Genomic DNA, 19,468 nt, shown 5'->3' on the forward strand with positions numbered 1-19,468 from the left:
GATCTGCGTGCTCACTCACCGTTGCTCCCTTAATAACAGGGTCCAGGAGATGTCCTACAAGCTGATGGCCCTGTGGTATAGGCCCCCGTCGACCACAGCCCGGTTCTGTCCCGATAGGAGGGATGAATGCTGGCAGTTTGGTGCATCTCCCTGCTCTTTGCTTCATCTGTGGTGGTCCTGTCCCAGCATAGCTCCCTATTGGTCGGCCATTCACTTCCATGTTCGATCCCTCACCGACAGGGACATTCCCTTTTCGCCGGAATTCCTTCTCCTTCACCCGATTTCGTGGTACAAGAATGCAGTGGTCCGCTACCTTCTGACAGCTGCGAAAGCCCTTATCCCCTTGCATTGGGGTGATTCTTCCCCCCCTACGATTCGGGAGTGGATCCAACGGGTGGAGCGGACTCCAGTTCTTGAGGAATTGATCTATTCTACCACGGAGAGGTCTGAAAAACATAACCGCATCTGGTTTCACTGGTTGCAACTGCTCGCTAGCCCCCAAATTCGCCCATTGCTTGACGGCGTGCCCTCCTGAGCTGCGGCCTCCGAGTTGCCTCCATCCGAAACGTGGTCACTTTGCCCCCTACCGAGCTCCCCCCCCTTTTTTTTTTTCCTTTGTCCTTTCTGTTTCCGCTTTTCCCTTCTTCCCTTCCCTCTCACATCCTTGCTGCCCTCCTTCCCTACAGGTCCAGGGCTATGCCACCAAGGCTAGGTGCTGGGGGTGTCCGTGCAGGTTATCGCGCTGAGCTCACTCGAGGTTGCACAGGGGATGTCGACGTTTTCTTGTCTCGCTTCCCCGTCATCCAACCCTATAGCATCCCCGCACCGTGCATACATGGCATGCAGTCTCCGGATCAGTAGCACCCGCCTGCCTGGTTTAGAAGTCTGCCTCGGCGCGCGTGGTTGCCCCCTGCTCTCCGGCGCCAGCGCCCCTGCTCCTTCTGGCACGTAGGCGCAACGCCTAGGCTCCCCCCCTTTGGGTAACAACTGCCGGAGTGTCTACGCACTGCCTTTTTCATGTGCTCTGTCTTTGCGGAGAAGGAGTATTTGTAACCATGTGTCCTATTGCTCTGGAGCTCCCTGTTCCTGCCGTGCCGTTTTTTCCGCTATATGTAAATGTTGTGACCATTTTCCTTTGTACTCATGTTCTCTCGACGTGGTATCTGTACACTGCACAGTGTCAATCGTACCTGCTTATTCCCCCCCCCCTCTGATTCTTTTGATTTTCTGTACCCTTCCCCCTGCCTCTTCCCACAAAACTGAAAAACCTTAATAAACATTGATTTACCCAAAAAACATGTTTCTGCCTGGTTTCGAACCAGGGATCTTTTGCGTGTTAGGCAAACGTGATAACCACTACACTACAGAAACTTGACCTGGCTACAGTTTTCTCACCTCTCTGACAGTACTCTTTCTTTGGAAACATGGTTTAAAAAAACAAAAACAACTCAACGTGTGCTACCTTTGCAAGAAATGCAGGTGTAGTTTTCAATTCATAAAACAACAGTTGTTTCTGCTCGGTTTCGAACCGAGGACCTTTCGCGTGTAAGGCGAACGTGATAACCACTACACTACAGAAACAAACCTGACAGAGCATGCTTTCAAATGCTTTCAGACAATATGTGTTACTAGAAAGTAAGGAGAAAACTACAGGATTGGGTCAGTAAAGTGCTAAGAAACTTCGCAGTTGAGTAGGCTACACCCCAGGGAAAATCTGTGACATAGTTATGGTGAAATGTTTACATCCCCTCTACAGTTAAGCTTAAATTTTCTCTGATTTTAAGACCCCTGCTAGGAAGTTTTCATTTTTAGCTCCTTTACAAGAATTTGACTTGGGAGCTTAAACACTCTAAGAATCCCATACAGATCATTTCAATTTCCTTTCTTTATGAATTTCAGCAATTTCTAACACTGAACAAATGATATGAACGGCACAGTGATTTCATGGTGCAATGATGGGATTTTCGTGAAATGAGTAGGTGTTTTTTTTAAATGATGTACAGCATGCATAACAAAATGAACTCTATACAAAACATGCTCTTGCCTGGTTTCGAACCAGAGCCCTTTTGCGTGTAAGGCAAACGTGATAACCACTACACTACAGAAACTTGACCTGGCTACAGTTTTCTCACCTCTCTGACAGTACTCTTTCTTTGGAAAGAAATGTAGGTGTAGTTTTAAATTCATAAAACAATAAGCTGTTTCTGCTCGGTTTCGAACCGAGGACCTTTCGCGTGTGAGGCAAATGTGATAACCACTACACTACAGAAACAAACCTGGCAGACGACACGTTCAAGCGCTTTCAGACAATATTTGTTAATAGAAAGTAAGGAGAAAACTACAGGATTGGGTCAGCAAAGTGCTAAGAAACTTCACAGTTGAGTAGGCTACACCCCAGGGAAAATCTGTGACATAGTTATGGTGAAATGTTTACATCCCCTCTACAGTTAAGCTTAAATTTTCTCTGATTTTAAGAACCCTGCTAAGAAGTTTTCATTTTTAGCTCCTTTACAAGAATTTGACTTGGGAGCTTAAACCCTCTAAGAATCCCATACAGATCATTTCAATTTCCTTTCTTTATGAATTTCAGCAATTTCTAACACTGAACAAATGATATGAACGGCACAGTGATTTCATGGTGCAATGATGGGATTTTCGTGAAATGAGTAGGTGTTTTTTTTAAATGATGTACAGCATGCATGAGAAAAAGAACTCTACACAAAACATGTTCCTGCTGGGACCCGACAGGGTTGCCCCCTCTCACCGATGCTGTTTGTTTTATCACTGGAACCCCTTTTGCAGGCGATACGCCAGAACCCGGACATCTCGGTACTCCAGGTGGGGCGGTCCCACCATAAGGTATTGGGGTATGCTGATGACCTCCTTTTCACGTTGGCCCAGCCCCGCATCTCCCTGCCCTCTGTCCTGCAAGAGCTCGCGACATACAGTGTCCTTTCCAACTTCAAAGTCAACATGTCTAAATCTGAGCTCCTGGGTGTTAATGTGCCAGATGCTGTCAGTACCTCCTTGCGCGCGGCTTTCCCCTTCGCATGGTGCGATACTAAATTGAAATACCTAGGAGTGTGGATATCCCCCGATCACTCCCGGCTGTACGCCAACAACTTCCTGCCGCTCCTTTCCACTATACAGTCCGACTTCCGCAGATGGTCCCGGCTCACTGTCACGTGGCTGGGTAGGGTCAACACTATTAAAATTAATGTGATGCCCAGACTCCTCTACTTGTTCCAGACTCTACCCATACACCTTCCCCCCTCCTTCTTCGCTTCTGTCCGCTCTGCCTTTCTCCGTTTTATATGGGGCCCCCGCTCCCCCCGCATTCGATATAATGTCCTGATCCTGCCCAAGTCGAGAGGTGGTCTGGCTTTGCCGTGTCCGCGTACATACTACCGGGCATGCCATCTCTTGCGGATAGTGGAGTGGGCCTGTGGTTCTGGTGGGAAGCGGTGGCTGGAGGTGGAGAGCGGCATGCTGGGCTCGTCGATTAGTTCCTTACCCGGGCGACGCTCAGTGTTTTGCGGGGCACCTCTGTCTCTTTTCTCCCGTCTCCTCTTACTCCGATACGCGACAATCCCGATTTCCCTCCGGGCATGGGAGGCGATGTCTTCCCTGAGGTGGCCGCCAGGGGGACGCTAGGCATCCGTGCATACCTCTCCCCATCGGGTCTACAGCCCTTGGAGGCTCTGGTGGGCCCGGCCCCTCCCACGTCCCTGGCGCGCTTCCGCTATGCCCAGCTGGGCAATTTCTTTCGTTCCCTGGGCCGTAAACACCAGGTCCTTAGGGATCTCAACAGGTTTGAAGCGCTGTGCACCCTGACCTCGCCCCCACCTCATGGCGTATCGCTCCTCTATGGCCTCCTCCTCTCGGCTGTTTTTCCCTCCCCCCCACCTAACGAGGGCAAGTGGGAGGCCTCACTGCAACTCACTCTCACCGAGCAACAGTGGGAAAAGATCTGCGTGCTCACTCACCGTTGCTCCCTTAATAACAGGGTCCAGGAGATGTCCTACAAGCTGATGGCCCTGTGGTATAGGCCCCCGTCGACCACAGCCCGGTTCTGTCCCGATAGGAGGGATGAATGCTGGCAGTTTGGTGCATCTCCCTGCTCTTTGCTTCATCTGTGGTGGTCCTGTCCCAGCATAGCTCCCTATTGGTCGGCCATTCACTCCCATGTTCGATCCCTCACCGACAGGGACATTCCCTTTTCGCCGGAATTCCTTCTCCTTCACCCGATTTCGTGGTACAAGAATTCAGTGGTCCGCTACCTTCTGACAGCTGCGAAAGCCCTTATCCCCTTGCATTGGGGTGATTCTTCCCCCCCTACGATTCGGGAGTGGATCCAACGGGTGGAGCGGACTCCAGTTCTTGAGGAATTGATCTATTCTACCACGGAGAGGTCTGAAAAACATAACCGCATCTGGTTTCACTGGTTGCAACTGCTCGCTAGCCCCCAAATTCGCCCATTGCTTGACGGCGTGCCCCCCTGAGCTGCGGCCTCCGAGTTGCCTCCATCCGAAACGTGGTCACTTTGCCCCCTACCAAGCTCCCCCCCCCTTTTTTTTTTCCTTTGTCCTTTCTGTTTCTGCTTTTCCCTTCTTCCCTTCCCTCTCACATCCTTGCTGCCCTCCTTCCCTACAGGTCCAGGGCTATGCCACCAAGGCTAGGTGCTGGGGGTGTCCGTGCAGGTAATCGCGCTGAGCTCACTCGAGGTTGCACAGGGGATGTCGACGTTTTCTTGTCTCGCTTCCCCGTCATCCAAACATATAGCATCCCCGCACCGTGCATACATGGCATGCAGTCTCCGCATCAGTAGCACCCGCCTGCCTGGTTTAGAAGTCTGCCTCGGCGTGCGTGGTTGCCCCCTGCTCTCCGGCGCCAGCGCCCCTGCTCCTTCTGGCACGTAGGCGCAACGCCTAGGCTCCCCCCCTTTGGGTAACAACTGCCGGAGTGTCTACGCACTGCCTTTTTCATGTGCTCTGTCTTTGCGGAGAAGGAGTATTTGTAACCATGTGTCCTATTGCTCTGGAGCTCCCTGTTCCTGCCGTGCCGTTTTTTCCACTATATGTAAATGTTGTGACCATTTTCCTTTGTACTCATGTTCTCTCGACGTGGTATCTGTACACTGCACAGTGTCAATCGTACCTGCTTATTCCCCCCCCCTCTGATTCTTTTGATTTTCTGTACCCTTCCCCCTGCCTCTTCCCACAAAACTGAAAAACCTTAATAAACATTGATCTACCCAAAAAACATGTTTCTGCCTGGTTTCGAACCAGGGATCTTTTGCGTGTTAGGCAAACGTGATAACCACTACACTACAGAAACTTGACCTGGCTACAGTTTTCTCACCTCTCTGACAGTACTCTTTCTTTGGAAACATGGTTTAAAAAAACAAAAACAACTCAACGTGTGCTACCTTTGCAAGAAATGCAGGTGTAGTTTTCAATTCATAAAACAGCAGTTGTTTCTGCTCGGTTTCGAACCGAGGACCTTTCGCGTGTAAGGCGAATGTGATAACCACTACACTACAGAAACAAACCTGGCAGAGCATGCTTTCAAATGCTTTCAGACAATATGTGTTACTAGAAAGTAAGGAGAAAACTACAGGATTGGGTCAGTAAAGTGCTAAGAAACTTCGCAGTTGAGTAGGCTACACCCCAGGGAAAATCTGTGACATAGTTATGGTGAAATGTTTACATCCCCTCTACAGTTAAGCTTAAATTTTCTCTGATTTTAAGACCCCTGCTAGGAAGTTTTCATTTTTAGCTCCTTTACAAGAATTTGACTTGGGAGCTTAAACACTCTAAGAATCCCATACAGATCATTTCAATTTCCTTTCTTTATGAATTTCAGCAATTTCTAACACTGAACAAATGATATGAACGGCACAGTGATTTCATGGTGCAATGATGGGATTTTCGTGAAAGGAGTAGGTTTTTTTTTTAAATGATGTACAGCATGCATAACAAAATGAACTCTATACAAAACATGCTCTTGCCTGGTTTCGAACCAGAGACCTTTTGCGTGTAAAGCAAACGTGATAACCACTACACTACAGAAACTTGGGATAGCAGTGGTCTTGTCACCTCTCTGACAGTACTCTTTCTTTGGAAAGAAATGTAGGTGTAGTTTTAAATTCATAAAACAATAAGCTGTTTCTGCTCGGTTTCGAACCGAGGACCTTTCGCGTGTGAGGCAAATGTGATAACCACTACACTACAGAAACAAACCTGGCAGACGACACGTTCAAGCGCTTTCAGACAATATTTGTTAATAGAAAGTAAGGAGAAAACTACAGGATTGGGTCAGCAAAGTGCTAAGAAACTTCACAGTTGAGTAGGCTACACCCCAGGGAAAATCTGTGACATAGTCATGGTGAAATGTTTACATCCCCTCTACAGTTAAGCTTACATTTTCTCTGATTTTAAGAACCCTGCTAAGAAGTTTTCATTTTTAGCTCCTTTACAAGAATTTGACTTGGGAGCTTAAACCCTCTAAGAATCCCATACAGATCATTTCAATTTCCTTTCTTTATGAATTTCAGCAATTTCTAACACTGAACAAATGATATGAACGGCACAGTGATTTCATGGTGCAATGATGGGATTTTCGTGAAATGAGTAGGTGTTTTTTTTAAATGATGTACAGCATGCATGAGAAAAAGAACTCTACACAAAACATGTTCCTGCTGGGACCCGACAGGGTTGCCCCCTCTCACCGATGCTGTTTGTTTTATCACTGGAACCCCTTTTGCAGGCGATACGCCAGAACCCGGACATCTCGGTACTCCAGGTGGGGCGGTCCCACCATAAGGTATTGGGGTATGCTGATGACCTCCTTTTCACGTTGGCCCAGCCCCGCATCTCCCTGCCCTCTGTCCTGCAAGAGCTCGCGACATACAGTGTCCTTTCCAACTTCAAAGTCAACATGTCTAAATCTGAGCTCCTGGGTGTTAATGTGCCAGATGCTGTCAGTACCTCCTTGCGCGCGGCTTTCCCCTTCGCATGGTGCGATACTAAATTGAAATACCTAGGAGTGTGGATATCCCCCGATCACTCCCGGCTGTACGCCAACAACTTCCTGCCGCTCCTTTCCACTATACAGTCCGACTTCCGCAGATTGTCCCGGCTCACTGTCACGTGGCTGGGTAGGGTCAACACTATTAAAATTAATGTGATGCCCAGACTCCTCTACTTGTTCCAGACTCTACCCATACACCTTCCCCCCTCCTTCTTCGCTTCTGTCCGCTCTGCCTTTCTCCGTTTTATATGGGGCCCCCGCTCCCCCCGCATTCGATATAATGTCCTGATCCTGCCCAAGTCGAGAGGTGGTCTGGCTTTGCCGTGTCCGCGTACATACTACCGGGCATGCCATCTCTTGCGGATAGTGGAGTGGGCCTGTGGTTCTGGTGGGAAGCGGTGGCTGGAGGTGGAGAGCGGCATGCTGGGCTCGTCGATTAGTTCCTTACCCGGGCGACGCTCAGTGTTTTGCGGGGCACCTCTGTCTCTTTTCTCCCGTCTCCTCTTACTCCGATACGCGACAATCCCGATTTCCCTCCGGGCATGGGAGGCGATGTCTTCCCTGAGGTGGCCGCCAGGGGGACGCTAGGCATCCGTGCATACCTCTCCCCATCGGGTCTACAGCCCTTGGAGGCTCTGGTGGGCCCGGCCCCTCCCACGTCCCTGGCGCGCTTCCGCTATGCCCAGCTGGGCAATTTCTTTCGTTCCCTGGGCCGTAAACACCAGGTCCTTAGGGATCTCACCAGGTTTGAAGCGCTGTGCACCCTGACCTCGCCCCCACCTCATGGCGTATCGCTCCTCTATGGCCTCCTCCTCTCGGCTGTTTTTCCCTCCCCCCCACCTAACGAGGGCAAGTGGGAGGCCTCACTGCAACTCACTCTCACCGAGCAACAGTGGGAAAAGATCTGCGTGCTCACTCACCATTGCTCCCTTAATAACAGGGTCCAGGAGATGTCCTACAAGCTGATGGCCCTGTGGTATAGGCCCCCGTCGACCACAGCCCGGTTCTGTCCCGATAGGAGGGATGAATGCTGGCAGTTTGGTGCATCTCCCTGCTCTTTGCTTCATCTGTGGTGGTCCTGTCCCAGCATAGCTCCCTATTGGTCGGCCATTCACTTCCATGTTCGATCCCTCACCGACAGGGACATTCCCTTTTCGCCGGAATTCCTTCTCCTTCACCCGATTTCGTGGTACAAGAATGCAGTGGTCCGCTACCTTCTGACAGCTGCGAAAGCCCTTATCCCCTTGCATTGGGGTGATTCTTCCCCCCCTACGATTCGGGAGTGGATCCAACGGGTGGAGCGGACTCCAGTTCTTGAGGAATTGATCTATTCTACCACGGAGAGGTCTGAAAAACATAACCGCATCTGGTTTCACTGGTTGCAACTGCTCGCTAGCCCCCAAATTCGCCCATTGCTTGACGGCGTGCCCTCCTGAGCTGCGGCCTCCGAGTTGCCTCCATCCGAAACGTGGTCACTTTGCCCCCTACCGAGCTCCCCCCCCTTTTTTTTTTTCCTTTGTCCTTTCTGTTTCCGCTTTTCCCTTCTTCCCTTCCCTCTCACATCCTTGCTGCCCTCCTTCCCTACAGGTCCAGGGCTATGCCACCAAGGCTAGGTGCTGGGGGTGTCCGTGCAGGTTATCGCGCTGAGCTCACTCGAGGTTGCACAGGGGATGTCGACGTTTTCTTGTCTCGCTTCCCCGTCATCCAACCCTATAGCATCCCCGCACCGTGCATACATGGCATGCAGTCTCCGCATCAGTAGCACCCGCCTGCCTGGTTTAGAAGTCTGCCTCGGCGCGCGTGGTTGCCCCCTGCTCTCCGGCGCCAGCGCCCCTGCTCCTTCTGGCACGTAGGCGCAACGCCTAGGCTCCCCCCCTTTGGGTAACAACTGCCGGAGTGTCTACGCACTGCCTTTTTCATGTGCTCTGTCTTTGCGGAGAAGGAGTATTTGTAACCATGTGTCCTATTGCTCTGGAGCTCCCTGTTCCTGCCGTGCCGTTTTTTCCGCTATATGTAAATGTTGTGACCATTTTCCTTTGTACTCATGTTCTCTCGACGTGGTATCTGTACACTGCACAGTGTCAATCGTACCTGCTTATTCCCCCCCCCCTCTGATTCTTTTGATTTTCTGTACCCTTCCCCCTGCCTCTTCCCACAAAACTGAAAAACCTTAATAAACATTGATTTACCCAAAAAACATGTTTCTGCCTGGTTTCGAACCAGGGATCTTTTGCGTGTTAGGCAAACGTGATAACCACTACACTACAGAAACTTGACCTGGCTACATTTTTCTCACCTCTCTGACAGTACTCTTTCTTTGGAAACATGGTTTTAAAAAACAAAAACAACTCAACGTGTGCTACCTTTGCAAGAAATGCAGGTGTAGTTTTCAATTCATAAAACAACAGTTGTTTCTGCTCGGTTTGGAACCGAGGACCTTTCGCATGTAAGGCGAATGTGATAACCACTACACTACAGAAACAAACCTGGCAGAGCATGCTTTCAAATGCTTTCAGACAATATGTGTTACTAGAAAGTAAGGAGAAAACTACAGGATTGGGTCAGTAAAGTGCTAAGAAACTTCGCAGTTGAGTAGGCTACACCCCAGGGAAAATCTGTGACATAGTTATGGTGAAATGTTTACATCCCCTCTACAGTTAAGCTTAAATTTTCTCTGATTTTAAGACCCCTGCTAGGAAGTTTTCATTTTTAGCTCCTTTACAAGAATTTGACTTGGGAGCGTAAACACTCTAAGAATCCCATACAGATCATTTCAATTTCCTTTCTTTATGAATTTCAGCAATTTCTAACACTGAACAAATCATATGAACGGCACAGTGATTTCATGGTGCAATGATGGGATTTTCGTGAAATGAGTAGGTGTTTTTTTTAAATGATGTACAGCATGCATAACAAAATGAACTCTATACAAAACATGCTCTTGCCTGGTTTCGAACCAGAGACCTTTTGCGTGTAAGGCAAACGTGATAACCACTACACTACAGAAACTTGAGGTAGCAGTGGTCTTGTCACCTCTCTGACAGTACTCTTTCTTTGGAAAGAAATGTAGGTGTAGTTTTAAATTCATAAAACAATAAGCTGTTTCTGCTCGGTTTCGAACCGAGAACCTTTCGCGTGTGAGGCGAATGTGATAACCACTACACTACAGACACAAACCTGGCAGACGACACGTTCAAGCGCTTTCAGACAATATTTGTTAATAGAAAATAAGGAGAAAACTACAGGATTGGGTCAGCAAAGGGCTAAGAAACTTCACAGTTGAGTAGGCTACACCCCAGGGAAAATCTGTGACATAGTTATGGTGAAATGTTTACATCCCCTCTACAGTTAAGCTTACATGGCATGCAGTCTCCGCATCAGTAGCACCCGCCTGCCTGGTTTAGAAGTCTGCCTCGGCGCGCGTGGTTGCCCCCTGCTCTCCGGCGCCAGCGCCCCTGCTCCTTCTGGCACGTAGGCGCAACGCCTAGGCTCCCCCCCTTTGGGTAACAACTGCCGGAGTGTCTACGCACTGCCTTTTTCATGTGCTCTGTCTTTGCGGAGAAGGAGTATTTGTAACCATGTGTCCTATTGCTCTGGAGCTCCCTGTTCCTGCCGTGCCGTTTTTTCCGCTATATGTAAATGTTGTGACCATTTTCCTTTGTACTCATGTTCTCTCGACGTGGTATCTGTACACTGCACAGTGTCAATCGTACCTGCTTATTCCCCCCCCCCTCTGATTCTTTTGATTTTCTGTACCCTTCCCCCTGCCTCTTCCCACAAAACTGAAAAACCTTAATAAACATTGATTTACCCAAAAAACATGTTTCTGCCTGGTTTCGAACCAGGGATCTTTTGCGTGTTAGGCAAACGTGATAACCACTACACTACAGAAACTTGACCTGGCTACATTTTTCTCACCTCTCTGACAGTACTCTTTCTTTGGAAACATGGTTTAAAAAAACAAAAACAACTCAACGTGTGCTACCTTTGCAAGAAATGCAGGTGTAGTTTTCAATTCATAAAACAACAGTTGTTTCTGCTCGGTTTCGAACCGAGGACCTTTCGCGTGTAAGGCGAATGTGATAACCACTACACTACAGAAACAAACCTGGCAGAGCATGCTTTCAAATGCTTTCAGACAATATGTGTTACTAGAAAGTAAGGAGAAAACTACAGGATTGGGTCAGTAAAGTGCTAAGAAACTTCGCAGTTGAGTAGGCTACACCCCAGGGAAAATCTGTGACATAGTTATGGTGAAATGTTTACATCCCCTCTACAGTTAAGCTTAAATTTTCTCTGATTTTAAGACCCCTGCTAGGAAGTTTTCATTTTTAGCTCCTTTACAAGAATTTGACTTGGGAGCTTAAACACTCTAAGAATCCCATACAGATCATTTCAATTTCCTTTCTTTATGAATTTCAGCAATTTCTAACACTGAACAAATGATATGAACGGCACAGTGATTTCATGGTGCAATGATGGGATTTTCGTGAAATGAGTAGGTGTTTTTTTTAAATGATGTACAGCATGCATAACAAAATGAACTCTATACAAAACATGCTCTTGCCTGGTTTCGAACCAGAGCCCTTTTGCGTGTAAGGCAAACGTGATAACCACTACACTACAGAAACTTGACCTGGCTACAGTTTTCTCACCTCTCTGACAGTACTCTTTCTTTGGAAAGAAATGTAGGTGTAGTTTTAAATTCATAAAACAATAAGGCGTTTCTGCTCGGTTTCGAACCGAGAACCTTTCGCGTGTGAGGCGAATGTGATAACCACCACACTACAGAAACAAACCTGGCAGACGACACGTTCAAGCGCTTTCAGACAATATTTGTTAATAGAAAGTAAGGAGAAAACTACAGGATTGGGTCAGCAAAGTGCTAAGAAACTTCACAGTTGAGTAGGCTACACCCCAGGGAAAATCTGTGACATAGTTATGGTGAAATGTTTACATCCCCTCTACAGTTAAGCTTAAATTTTCTCTGATTTTAAGAACCCTGCTAAGAAGTTTTCATTTTTAGCTCCTTTACAAGAATTTGACTTGGGAGCTTAAACCCTCTAAGAATCCCATACAGATCATTTCAATTTCCTTTCTTTATGAATTTCAGCAATTTCTAACACTGAACAAATGATATGAACGGCACAGTGATTTCATGGTGCAATGATGGGATTTTCGTGAAATGAGTAGGTGTTTTTTTTAAATGATGTACAGCATGCATGAGAAAAAGAACTCTACACAAAACATGTTCCTGCTGGGACCCGACAGGGTTGCCCCCTCTCACCGATGCTGTTTGTTTTATCACTTTAACCCCTTTTGCAGGCGATACGCCAGAACCCGGACATCTCGGTACTCCAGGTGGGGCGGTCCCACCATAAGGTATTGGGGTATGCTGATGACCTCCTTTTCACGTTGGCCCAGCCCCGCATCTCCCTGCCCTCTGTCCTGCAAGAGCTCGCGACATACAGTGACCTTTCCAACTTCAAAGTCAACATGTCTAAATCTGAGCTCCTGGGTGTTAATGTGCCAGATGCTGTCAGTACCTCCTTGCGCGCGGCTTTCCCCTTCGCATGGTGCGATACTAAATTGAAATACCTAGGAGTGTGGATATCCCCCGATCACTCCCGGCTGTACGCTAAGAACTTCCTGCCGCTCCTTTCCACTATACAGTCCGACTTCCGCAGATTGTCCCGGCTCACTGTCACGTGGCTGGGTAGGGTCAACACTATTAAAATTAATGTGATGCCCAGACTCCTCTACTTGTTCCAGACTCTACCCATACACCTTCCCCCCTCCTTCTTCGCTTCTGTCCGCTCTGCCTTTCTCCGTTTTATATGGGGCCCCCGCTCCCCCCGCATTCGATATAATGTCCTGATCCTGCCCAAGTCGAGAGGTGGTCTGGCTTTGCCGTGTCCGCGTACATACTACCGGACATGCCATCTCTTGCAGATAGTGGAGTGGGCCTGTGGTTCTGGTGGGAAGCGGTGGCTGGAGGTGGAGAGCGGCATGCTGGGCTCGTCGATTAGTTCCTTACCCGGGCGACGCTCAGTGTTTGCGGGGCACCTCTGTCTCTTTTCTCCCGTCTCCTCTTACTCCGATACGCGACAATCCCGATTTCCCTCCGGGCATGGGAGGCGATGTCTTCCCTGAGGTGGCCGCCAGGGGGACGCTAGGCATCCGTGCATACCTCTCCCCATCGGGTCTACAGCCCTTGGAGGCTCTGGTGGGCCCGGCCCCTCCCACGTCCCTGGCGCGCTTCCGCTATGCCCAGCTGGGCAATTTCTTTCGTTCCCTGGGCCGTAAACACCAGGTCCTTAGGGATCTCACCAGGTTTGAAGCGCTGTGCACCCTGACCTCACCCCCCACCTCATGGCGTATCGCTCCTCTATGGCCTCCTCCTCTCGGCTGTTTCCCCCCCCCCACCTCACGAGGGCAAGTGGGAGGCCTCACTGCAACTCACTCTCACCGAGCAACAGTGGGAAAAGATCTGCGTGCTCACTCACCGTTGCTCCCTTAATAACAGGGTCCAGGAGATGTCCTACAAGCTGATGGCCCTGTGGTATAGGCCCCCGTCGACCACAGCCCGGTTCTGTCCCGATAGGAGGGATGAATGCTGGCAGTTTGGTGCATCTCCCTGCTCTTTGCTTCATCTGTGGTGGTCCTGTCCCAGCATAGCTCCCTATTGGTCGGCCATTCACTCCCATGTTCGATCCCTCACCGACAGGGACATTCCCTTTTCGCCGGAATTCCTTCTCCTTCACCCGATTTCGTGGTACAAGAATTCAGTGGTCCGCTACCTTCTGACAGCTGCGAAAGCCCTTATCCCCTTGCATTGGGGTGATTCTTCCCCCCCTACGATTCGGGAGTGGATCCAACGGGTGGAGCGGACTCCAGTTCTTGAGGAATTGATCTATTCTACCACGGAGAGGTCTGAAAAACATAACCGCATCTGGTTTCACTGGTTGCAACTGCTCGCTAGCCCCCAAATTCGCCCATTGCTTGACGGCGTGCCCCCCTGAGCTGCGGCCTCCGAGTTGCCTCCATCCGAAACGTGGTCACTTTGCCCCCTACCAAGCTCCCCCCCCCTTTTTTTTTTTTTTTTTCCTTTGTCCTTTCTGTTTCTGCTTTTCCCTTCTTCCCTTCCCTCTCACATCCTTGCTGCCCTCCTTCCCTACAGGTCCAGGGCTATGCCACCAAGGCTAGGTGCTGGGGGTGTCCGTGCAGGTAATCGCGCTGAGCTCACTCGAGGTTGCACAGGGGATGTCGATGTTTTCTTGTCTCGCTTCCCCGTCATCCAAGCATATAGCATCCCCGCACCGTGCATACATGGCATGCAGTCTCCGCATCAGTAGCACCCGCCTGCCTGGTTTAGAAGTCTGCCTCGGCGCGCGTGGTTGCCCCCTGCTCTCCGGCGCCAGCGCCCCTGCTCCTTCTGGCACGTAGGCGCAACGCCTAGGCTCCCCCCCTTTGGGTAACAACTGCCGGAGTGTCTACGCACTGCCTTTTTCATGTGCTCTGTCTTTGCGGAGAAGGAGTATTTGTAACCATGTGTCCTATTGCTCTGGAGCTCCCTGTTCCTGCCGTGCCGTTTTTTCCGCTATATGTAAATGTTGTGACCATTTTCCTTTGTACTCATGTTCTCTCGACGTGGTATCTGTACACTGCACAGTGTCAATCGTACCTGCTTATTCCCCCCCCCTCTGATTCTTTTGATTTTCTGTACCCTTCCCCCTGCCTCTTCCCACAAAACTGAAAAACCTTAATAAACATTGATCTACCCAAAAAACATGTTTCTGCCTGGTTTCGAACCAGGGATCTTTTGCGTGTTAGGCAAACGTGATAACCACTACACTACAGAAACTTGACCTGGCTACGGTTTTCTCACCTCTCTGACAGTACTCTTTCTTTGGAAACATGGTTTAAAAAAACAAAAACAACTAAACGTGTGCTACCTTTGCAAGAAATGCAGGTGTAGTTTTCAATTCATAAAACAACAGTTGTTTCTGCTCGGTTTCGAACCGAGGACCTTTCGCGTGTAAGGCGAATGTGATAACCACTACACTACAGAAACAAACCTGGCAGAGCGTGCTTTCAAATGCTTTCAGACAATATGTGTTACTAGAAAGTAAGGAGAAAACTACAGGATTGGGTCAGTAAAGTGCTAAGAAACTTCGCAGTTGAGTAGGCTACACCCCAGGGAAAATCTGTGACATAGTTATGGTGAAATGTTTACATCCCCTCTACAGTTAAGCTTAAATTTTCTCTGATTTTAAGACCCCTGCTAGGAAGTTTTCATTTTTAGCTCCTTTACAAGAATTTGACTTGGGAGCTTAAACACTCTAAGAATCCCATACAGATCATTTCAATTTCCTTTCTTTATGAATTTCAGCAATTTCTAACACTGAACAAATGATATGAACGGCACAGTGATTTCATGGTGCAATGATGGGATTTTCGTGAAATGAGTAGGTGTTTTTTTTAAATGATGTACAGCATGCATAACAAAATGAACTCTATACAAAACATGCTCTTGCCTGGTTTCGAACCAGAGACCTTTTGCGTGTAAAGCAAACGTGATAACCACTACACTACAGAAACTTGGGATAGCAGTGGTCTTGTCACCTCTCTGACAGTACTCTTTCTTTGGAAAGAAATGTAGGTGTAGTTTTAAATTCATAAAACAATAAGCTGTTTCTGCTCGGTTTCGAACCGAGGACCTTTCGCGTGTGAGACAAATGTGATAACCACTACACTACAGAAACAAACCTGGCAGACGACACGTTCAAGCGCTTTCAGACAATATTTGTTAATAGAAAGTAAGGAGAAAACTACAGGATTGGGTCAGCAAAGTGCTAAGAAACTTCACAGTTGAGTAGGCTACACCCCAGGGAAAATCTGTGACATAGTTATGGTGAAATGTTTACATCCCCTCTACAGTTAAGCTTAAATTTTCTCTGATTTTAAGAACCCTGCTAAGAAGTTTTCATTTTTAGCTCCTTTACAAGAATTTGACTTGGGAGCTTAAACCCTCTAAGAATCCCATACAGATCATTTCAATTTCCTTTCTTTATGAATTTCAGCAATTTCTAACACTGAACAAATGATATGAACGGCACAGTGATTTCATGGTGCAATGATGGGATTTTCGTGAAATGAGTAGGTGTTTTTTTTAAATGATGTACAGCATGCATGAGAAAAAGAACTCTACACAAAACATGTTCCTGCTGGGACCCGACAGGGTTGCCCCCTCTCACCGATGCTGTTTGTTTTATCACTGGAACCCCTTTTGCAGGCGATACGCCAGAACCCGGACATCTCGGTACTCCAGGTGGGGCGGTCCCACCATAAGGTATTGGGGTATGCTGATGACCTCCTTTTCACGTTGGCCCAGCCCCGCATCTCCCTGCCCTCTGTCCTGCAAGAGCTCGCGACATACAGTGTCCTTTCCAACTTCAAAGTCAACATGTCTAAATCTGAGCTCCTGGGTGTTAATGTGCCAGATGCTGTCAGTACCTCCTTGCGCGCGGCTTTCCCCTTCGCATGGTGCGATACTAAATTGAAATACCTAGGAGTGTGGATATCCCCCGATCACTCCCGGCTGTACGCCAACAACTTCCTGCCGCTCCTTTCCACTATACAGTCCGACTTCCGCAGATGGTCCCGGCTCACTGTCACGTGGCTGGGTAGGGTCAACACTATTAAAATTAATGTGATGCCCAGACTCCTCTACTTGTTCCAGACTCTACCCATACACCTTCCCCCCTCCTTCTTCGCTTCTGTCCGCTCTGCCTTTCTCCGTTTTATATGGGGCCCCCGCTCCCCCCGCATTCGATATAATGTCCTGATCCTGCCCAAGTCGAGAGGTGGTCTGGCTTTGCCGTGTCCGCGTACATACTACCGGGCATGCCATCTCTTGCGGATAGTGGAGTGGGCCTGTGGTTCTGGTGGGAAGCGGTGGCTGGAGGTGGAGAGCGGCATGCTGGGCTCGTCGATTAGTTCCTTACCCGGGCGACGCTCAGTGTTTTGCGGGGCACCTCTGTCTCTTTTCTCCCGTCTCCTCTTACTCCGATACGCGACAATCCCGATTTCCCTCCGGGCATGGGAGGCGATGTCTTCCCTGAGGTGGCCGCCAGGGGGACGCTAGGCATCCGTGCATACCTCTCCCCATCGGGTCTACAGCCCTTGGAGGCTCTGGTGGGCCCGGCCCCTCCCACGTCCCTGGCACGCTTCCGCTATGCCCAGCTGGGCAATTTCTTTCGTTCCCTGGGCCGTAAACACCAGGTCCTTAGGGATCTCACCAGGTTTGAAGCGCTGTGCACCCTGACCTCGCCCCCACCTCATGGCGTATCGCTCCTCTATGGCCTCCTCCTCTCGGCTGTTTTTCCCTCCCCCCCACCTAACGAGGGCAAGTGGGAGGCCTCACTGCAACTCACTCTCACCGAGCAACAGTGGGAAAAGATCTGCGTGCTCACTCACCGTTGCTCCCTTAATAACAGGGTCCAGGAGATGTCCTACAAGCTGATGGCCCTGTGGTATAGGCCCCCGTCGACCACAGCCCGGTTCTGTCCCGATAGGAGGGATGAATGCTGGCAGTTTGGTGCATCTCCCTGCTCTTTGCTTCATCTGTGGTGGTCCTGTCCCAGCATAGCTCCCTATTGGTCGGCCATTCACTCCCATGTTCGATCCCTCACCGACAGGGACATTCCCTTTTCGCCGGAATTCCTTCTCCTTCACCCGATTTCGTGGTACAAGAATGCAGTGGTCCTCTACCTTCTGACAGCTGCGAAAGCCCTTATCCCCTTGCATTGGGGTGATTCTTCCCCCCCTACGATTCGGGAGTGGATCCAACGGGTGGAGCGGACTCCAGTTCTTGAGGAATTGATCTATTCTACCACGGAGAGGTCTGAAAAACATAACCGCATCTGGTTTCACTGGTTGCAACTGCTCGCTAGCCCCCAAATTCGCCCATTGCTTGACGGCGTGCCCTCCTGAGCTGCGGCCTCCGAGTTGCCTCCATCCGAAACGTGGTCACTTTGCCCCCTACCGAGCTCCCCCCCCTTTTTTTTTTTTCCTTTGTCCTTTCTGTTTCCGCTTTTCCCTTCTTCCCTTCCCTCTCACATCCTTGCTGCCCTCCTTCCCTACAGGTCCAGGGCTATGCCACCAAGGCTAGGTGCTGGGGGTGTCCGTGCAGGTTATCGCGCTGAGCTCACTCGAGGTTGCACAGGGGATGTCGACGTTTTCTTGTCTCGCTTCCCCGTCATCCAACCCTATAGCATCCCCGCACCGTGCATACATGGCATGCAGTCTCCGCATCAGTAGCACCCGCCTGCCTGGTTTAGAAGTCTGCCTCGGCGCGCGTGGTTGCCCCCTGCTCTCCGGCGCCAGCGCCCCTGCTCCTTCTGGCACGTAGGCGCAACGCCTAGGCTCCCCCCCTTTGGGTAACAACTGCCGGAGTGTCTACGCACTGCCTTTTTCATGTGCTCTGTCTTTGCGGAGAAGGAGTATTTGTAACCATGTGTCCTATTGCTCTGGAGCTCCCTGTTCCTGCCGTGCCGTTTTTTCCGCTATATGTAAATGTTGTGACCATTTTCCTTTGTACTCATGTTCTCTCGACGTGGTATCTGTACACTGCACAGTGTCAATCGTACCTGCTTATTCCCCCCCCCCTCTGATTCTTTTGATTTTCTGTACCCTTCCCCCTGCCTCTTCCCACAAAACTGAAAAACCTTAATAAACATTGATTTACCCAAAAAACATGTTTCTGCCTGGTTTCGAACCAGGGATCTTTTGCGTGTTAGGCAAACGTGATAACCACTACGCTACAGAAACTTGACCTGGCTACATTTTTCTCACCTCTCTGACAGTACTCTTTCTTTGGAAACATGGTTTTAAAAAACAAAAACAACTCAACGTGTGCTACCTTTGCAAGAAATGCAGGTGTAGTTTTCAATTCATAAAACAACAGTTGTTTCTGCTCGGTTTGGAACCGAGGACCTTTCGCATGTAAGGCGAATGTGATAACCACTACACTACAGAAACAAACCTGGCAGAGCATGCTTTCAAATGCTTTCAGACAATATGTGTTACTAGAAAGTAAGGAGAAAACTACAGGATTGGGTCAGTAAAGTGCTAAGAAACTTCGCAGTTGAGTAGGCTACACCCCAGGGAAAATCTGTGACATAGTTATGGTGAAATGTTTACATCCCCTCTACAGTTAAGCTTAAATTTTCTCTGATTTTAAGACCCCTGCTAGGAAGTTTTCATTTTTAGCTCCTTTACAAGAATTTGACTTGGGAGCGTAAACACTCTAAGAATTCCATACAGATCATTTCAATTTCCTTTCTTTATGAATTTCAGCAATTTCTAACACTGAACAAATCATATGAACGGCACAGTGATTTCATGGTGCAATGATGGGATTTTCGTGAAATGA

At 49.1% G+C, this 19,468-nt stretch overlaps 22 non-coding genes across 22 annotated transcripts; all 22 read right to left on the reverse strand.

The window, feature by feature from the left end:
- Window positions 1-1,298: 1,298 nt before the first annotated feature.
- On the reverse strand, window positions 1,299-1,371 carry TRNAV-AAC (transfer RNA valine (anticodon AAC)). The gene has a single exon. It is a non-coding gene; the product is annotated as a tRNA-Val (tRNA).
- A 137-nt stretch (window positions 1,372-1,508) lies between these two features.
- TRNAV-UAC (transfer RNA valine (anticodon UAC)) lies at window positions 1,509-1,581 on the reverse strand. Its single transcript has one exon. It is a non-coding gene; the product is annotated as a tRNA-Val (tRNA).
- A 454-nt stretch (window positions 1,582-2,035) lies between these two features.
- Window positions 2,036-2,108, reverse strand: TRNAV-UAC (transfer RNA valine (anticodon UAC)). The gene has a single exon. It is a non-coding gene; the product is annotated as a tRNA-Val (tRNA).
- A 91-nt stretch (window positions 2,109-2,199) lies between these two features.
- TRNAV-CAC (transfer RNA valine (anticodon CAC)) lies at window positions 2,200-2,272 on the reverse strand. Its single transcript has one exon. It is a non-coding gene; the product is annotated as a tRNA-Val (tRNA).
- Window positions 2,273-5,264: 2,992 nt separating this feature from the next.
- Window positions 5,265-5,337, reverse strand: TRNAV-AAC (transfer RNA valine (anticodon AAC)). Its single transcript has one exon. It is a non-coding gene; the product is annotated as a tRNA-Val (tRNA).
- Window positions 5,338-5,474: 137 nt separating this feature from the next.
- TRNAV-UAC (transfer RNA valine (anticodon UAC)) lies at window positions 5,475-5,547 on the reverse strand. Its single transcript has one exon. It is a non-coding gene; the product is annotated as a tRNA-Val (tRNA).
- A 454-nt stretch (window positions 5,548-6,001) lies between these two features.
- Window positions 6,002-6,074, reverse strand: TRNAV-UAC (transfer RNA valine (anticodon UAC)). Its single transcript has one exon. It is a non-coding gene; the product is annotated as a tRNA-Val (tRNA).
- A 91-nt stretch (window positions 6,075-6,165) lies between these two features.
- On the reverse strand, window positions 6,166-6,238 carry TRNAV-CAC (transfer RNA valine (anticodon CAC)). The gene has a single exon. It is a non-coding gene; the product is annotated as a tRNA-Val (tRNA).
- Window positions 6,239-9,231: 2,993 nt separating this feature from the next.
- Window positions 9,232-9,304, reverse strand: TRNAV-AAC (transfer RNA valine (anticodon AAC)). The gene has a single exon. It is a non-coding gene; the product is annotated as a tRNA-Val (tRNA).
- A 137-nt stretch (window positions 9,305-9,441) lies between these two features.
- TRNAV-UAC (transfer RNA valine (anticodon UAC)) lies at window positions 9,442-9,514 on the reverse strand. The gene has a single exon. It is a non-coding gene; the product is annotated as a tRNA-Val (tRNA).
- A 454-nt stretch (window positions 9,515-9,968) lies between these two features.
- TRNAV-UAC (transfer RNA valine (anticodon UAC)) lies at window positions 9,969-10,041 on the reverse strand. Its single transcript has one exon. It is a non-coding gene; the product is annotated as a tRNA-Val (tRNA).
- A 91-nt stretch (window positions 10,042-10,132) lies between these two features.
- On the reverse strand, window positions 10,133-10,205 carry TRNAV-CAC (transfer RNA valine (anticodon CAC)). The gene has a single exon. It is a non-coding gene; the product is annotated as a tRNA-Val (tRNA).
- Window positions 10,206-10,853: 648 nt separating this feature from the next.
- On the reverse strand, window positions 10,854-10,926 carry TRNAV-AAC (transfer RNA valine (anticodon AAC)). Its single transcript has one exon. It is a non-coding gene; the product is annotated as a tRNA-Val (tRNA).
- Window positions 10,927-11,063: 137 nt separating this feature from the next.
- On the reverse strand, window positions 11,064-11,136 carry TRNAV-UAC (transfer RNA valine (anticodon UAC)). The gene has a single exon. It is a non-coding gene; the product is annotated as a tRNA-Val (tRNA).
- Window positions 11,137-11,590: 454 nt separating this feature from the next.
- On the reverse strand, window positions 11,591-11,663 carry TRNAV-UAC (transfer RNA valine (anticodon UAC)). The gene has a single exon. It is a non-coding gene; the product is annotated as a tRNA-Val (tRNA).
- Window positions 11,664-11,754: 91 nt separating this feature from the next.
- On the reverse strand, window positions 11,755-11,827 carry TRNAV-CAC (transfer RNA valine (anticodon CAC)). The gene has a single exon. It is a non-coding gene; the product is annotated as a tRNA-Val (tRNA).
- A 2,996-nt stretch (window positions 11,828-14,823) lies between these two features.
- TRNAV-AAC (transfer RNA valine (anticodon AAC)) lies at window positions 14,824-14,896 on the reverse strand. The gene has a single exon. It is a non-coding gene; the product is annotated as a tRNA-Val (tRNA).
- A 137-nt stretch (window positions 14,897-15,033) lies between these two features.
- On the reverse strand, window positions 15,034-15,106 carry TRNAV-UAC (transfer RNA valine (anticodon UAC)). Its single transcript has one exon. It is a non-coding gene; the product is annotated as a tRNA-Val (tRNA).
- Window positions 15,107-15,560: 454 nt separating this feature from the next.
- Window positions 15,561-15,633, reverse strand: TRNAV-UAC (transfer RNA valine (anticodon UAC)). Its single transcript has one exon. It is a non-coding gene; the product is annotated as a tRNA-Val (tRNA).
- Window positions 15,634-15,724: 91 nt separating this feature from the next.
- TRNAV-CAC (transfer RNA valine (anticodon CAC)) lies at window positions 15,725-15,797 on the reverse strand. Its single transcript has one exon. It is a non-coding gene; the product is annotated as a tRNA-Val (tRNA).
- Window positions 15,798-18,791: 2,994 nt separating this feature from the next.
- Window positions 18,792-18,864, reverse strand: TRNAV-AAC (transfer RNA valine (anticodon AAC)). The gene has a single exon. It is a non-coding gene; the product is annotated as a tRNA-Val (tRNA).
- A 137-nt stretch (window positions 18,865-19,001) lies between these two features.
- Window positions 19,002-19,074, reverse strand: TRNAV-UAC (transfer RNA valine (anticodon UAC)). Its single transcript has one exon. It is a non-coding gene; the product is annotated as a tRNA-Val (tRNA).
- Between the last annotated feature and the right edge of the window lie 394 nt (window positions 19,075-19,468).

This window comes from Sceloporus occidentalis, unplaced genomic scaffold (genome assembly GCF_023333645.1).
Source record: "Sceloporus occidentalis isolate IW3139 unplaced genomic scaffold, rSceOcc1.0.p SCAF_322, whole genome shotgun sequence".
Lineage (NCBI taxonomy): Eukaryota > Metazoa > Chordata > Lepidosauria > Squamata > Phrynosomatidae > Sceloporus > Sceloporus occidentalis.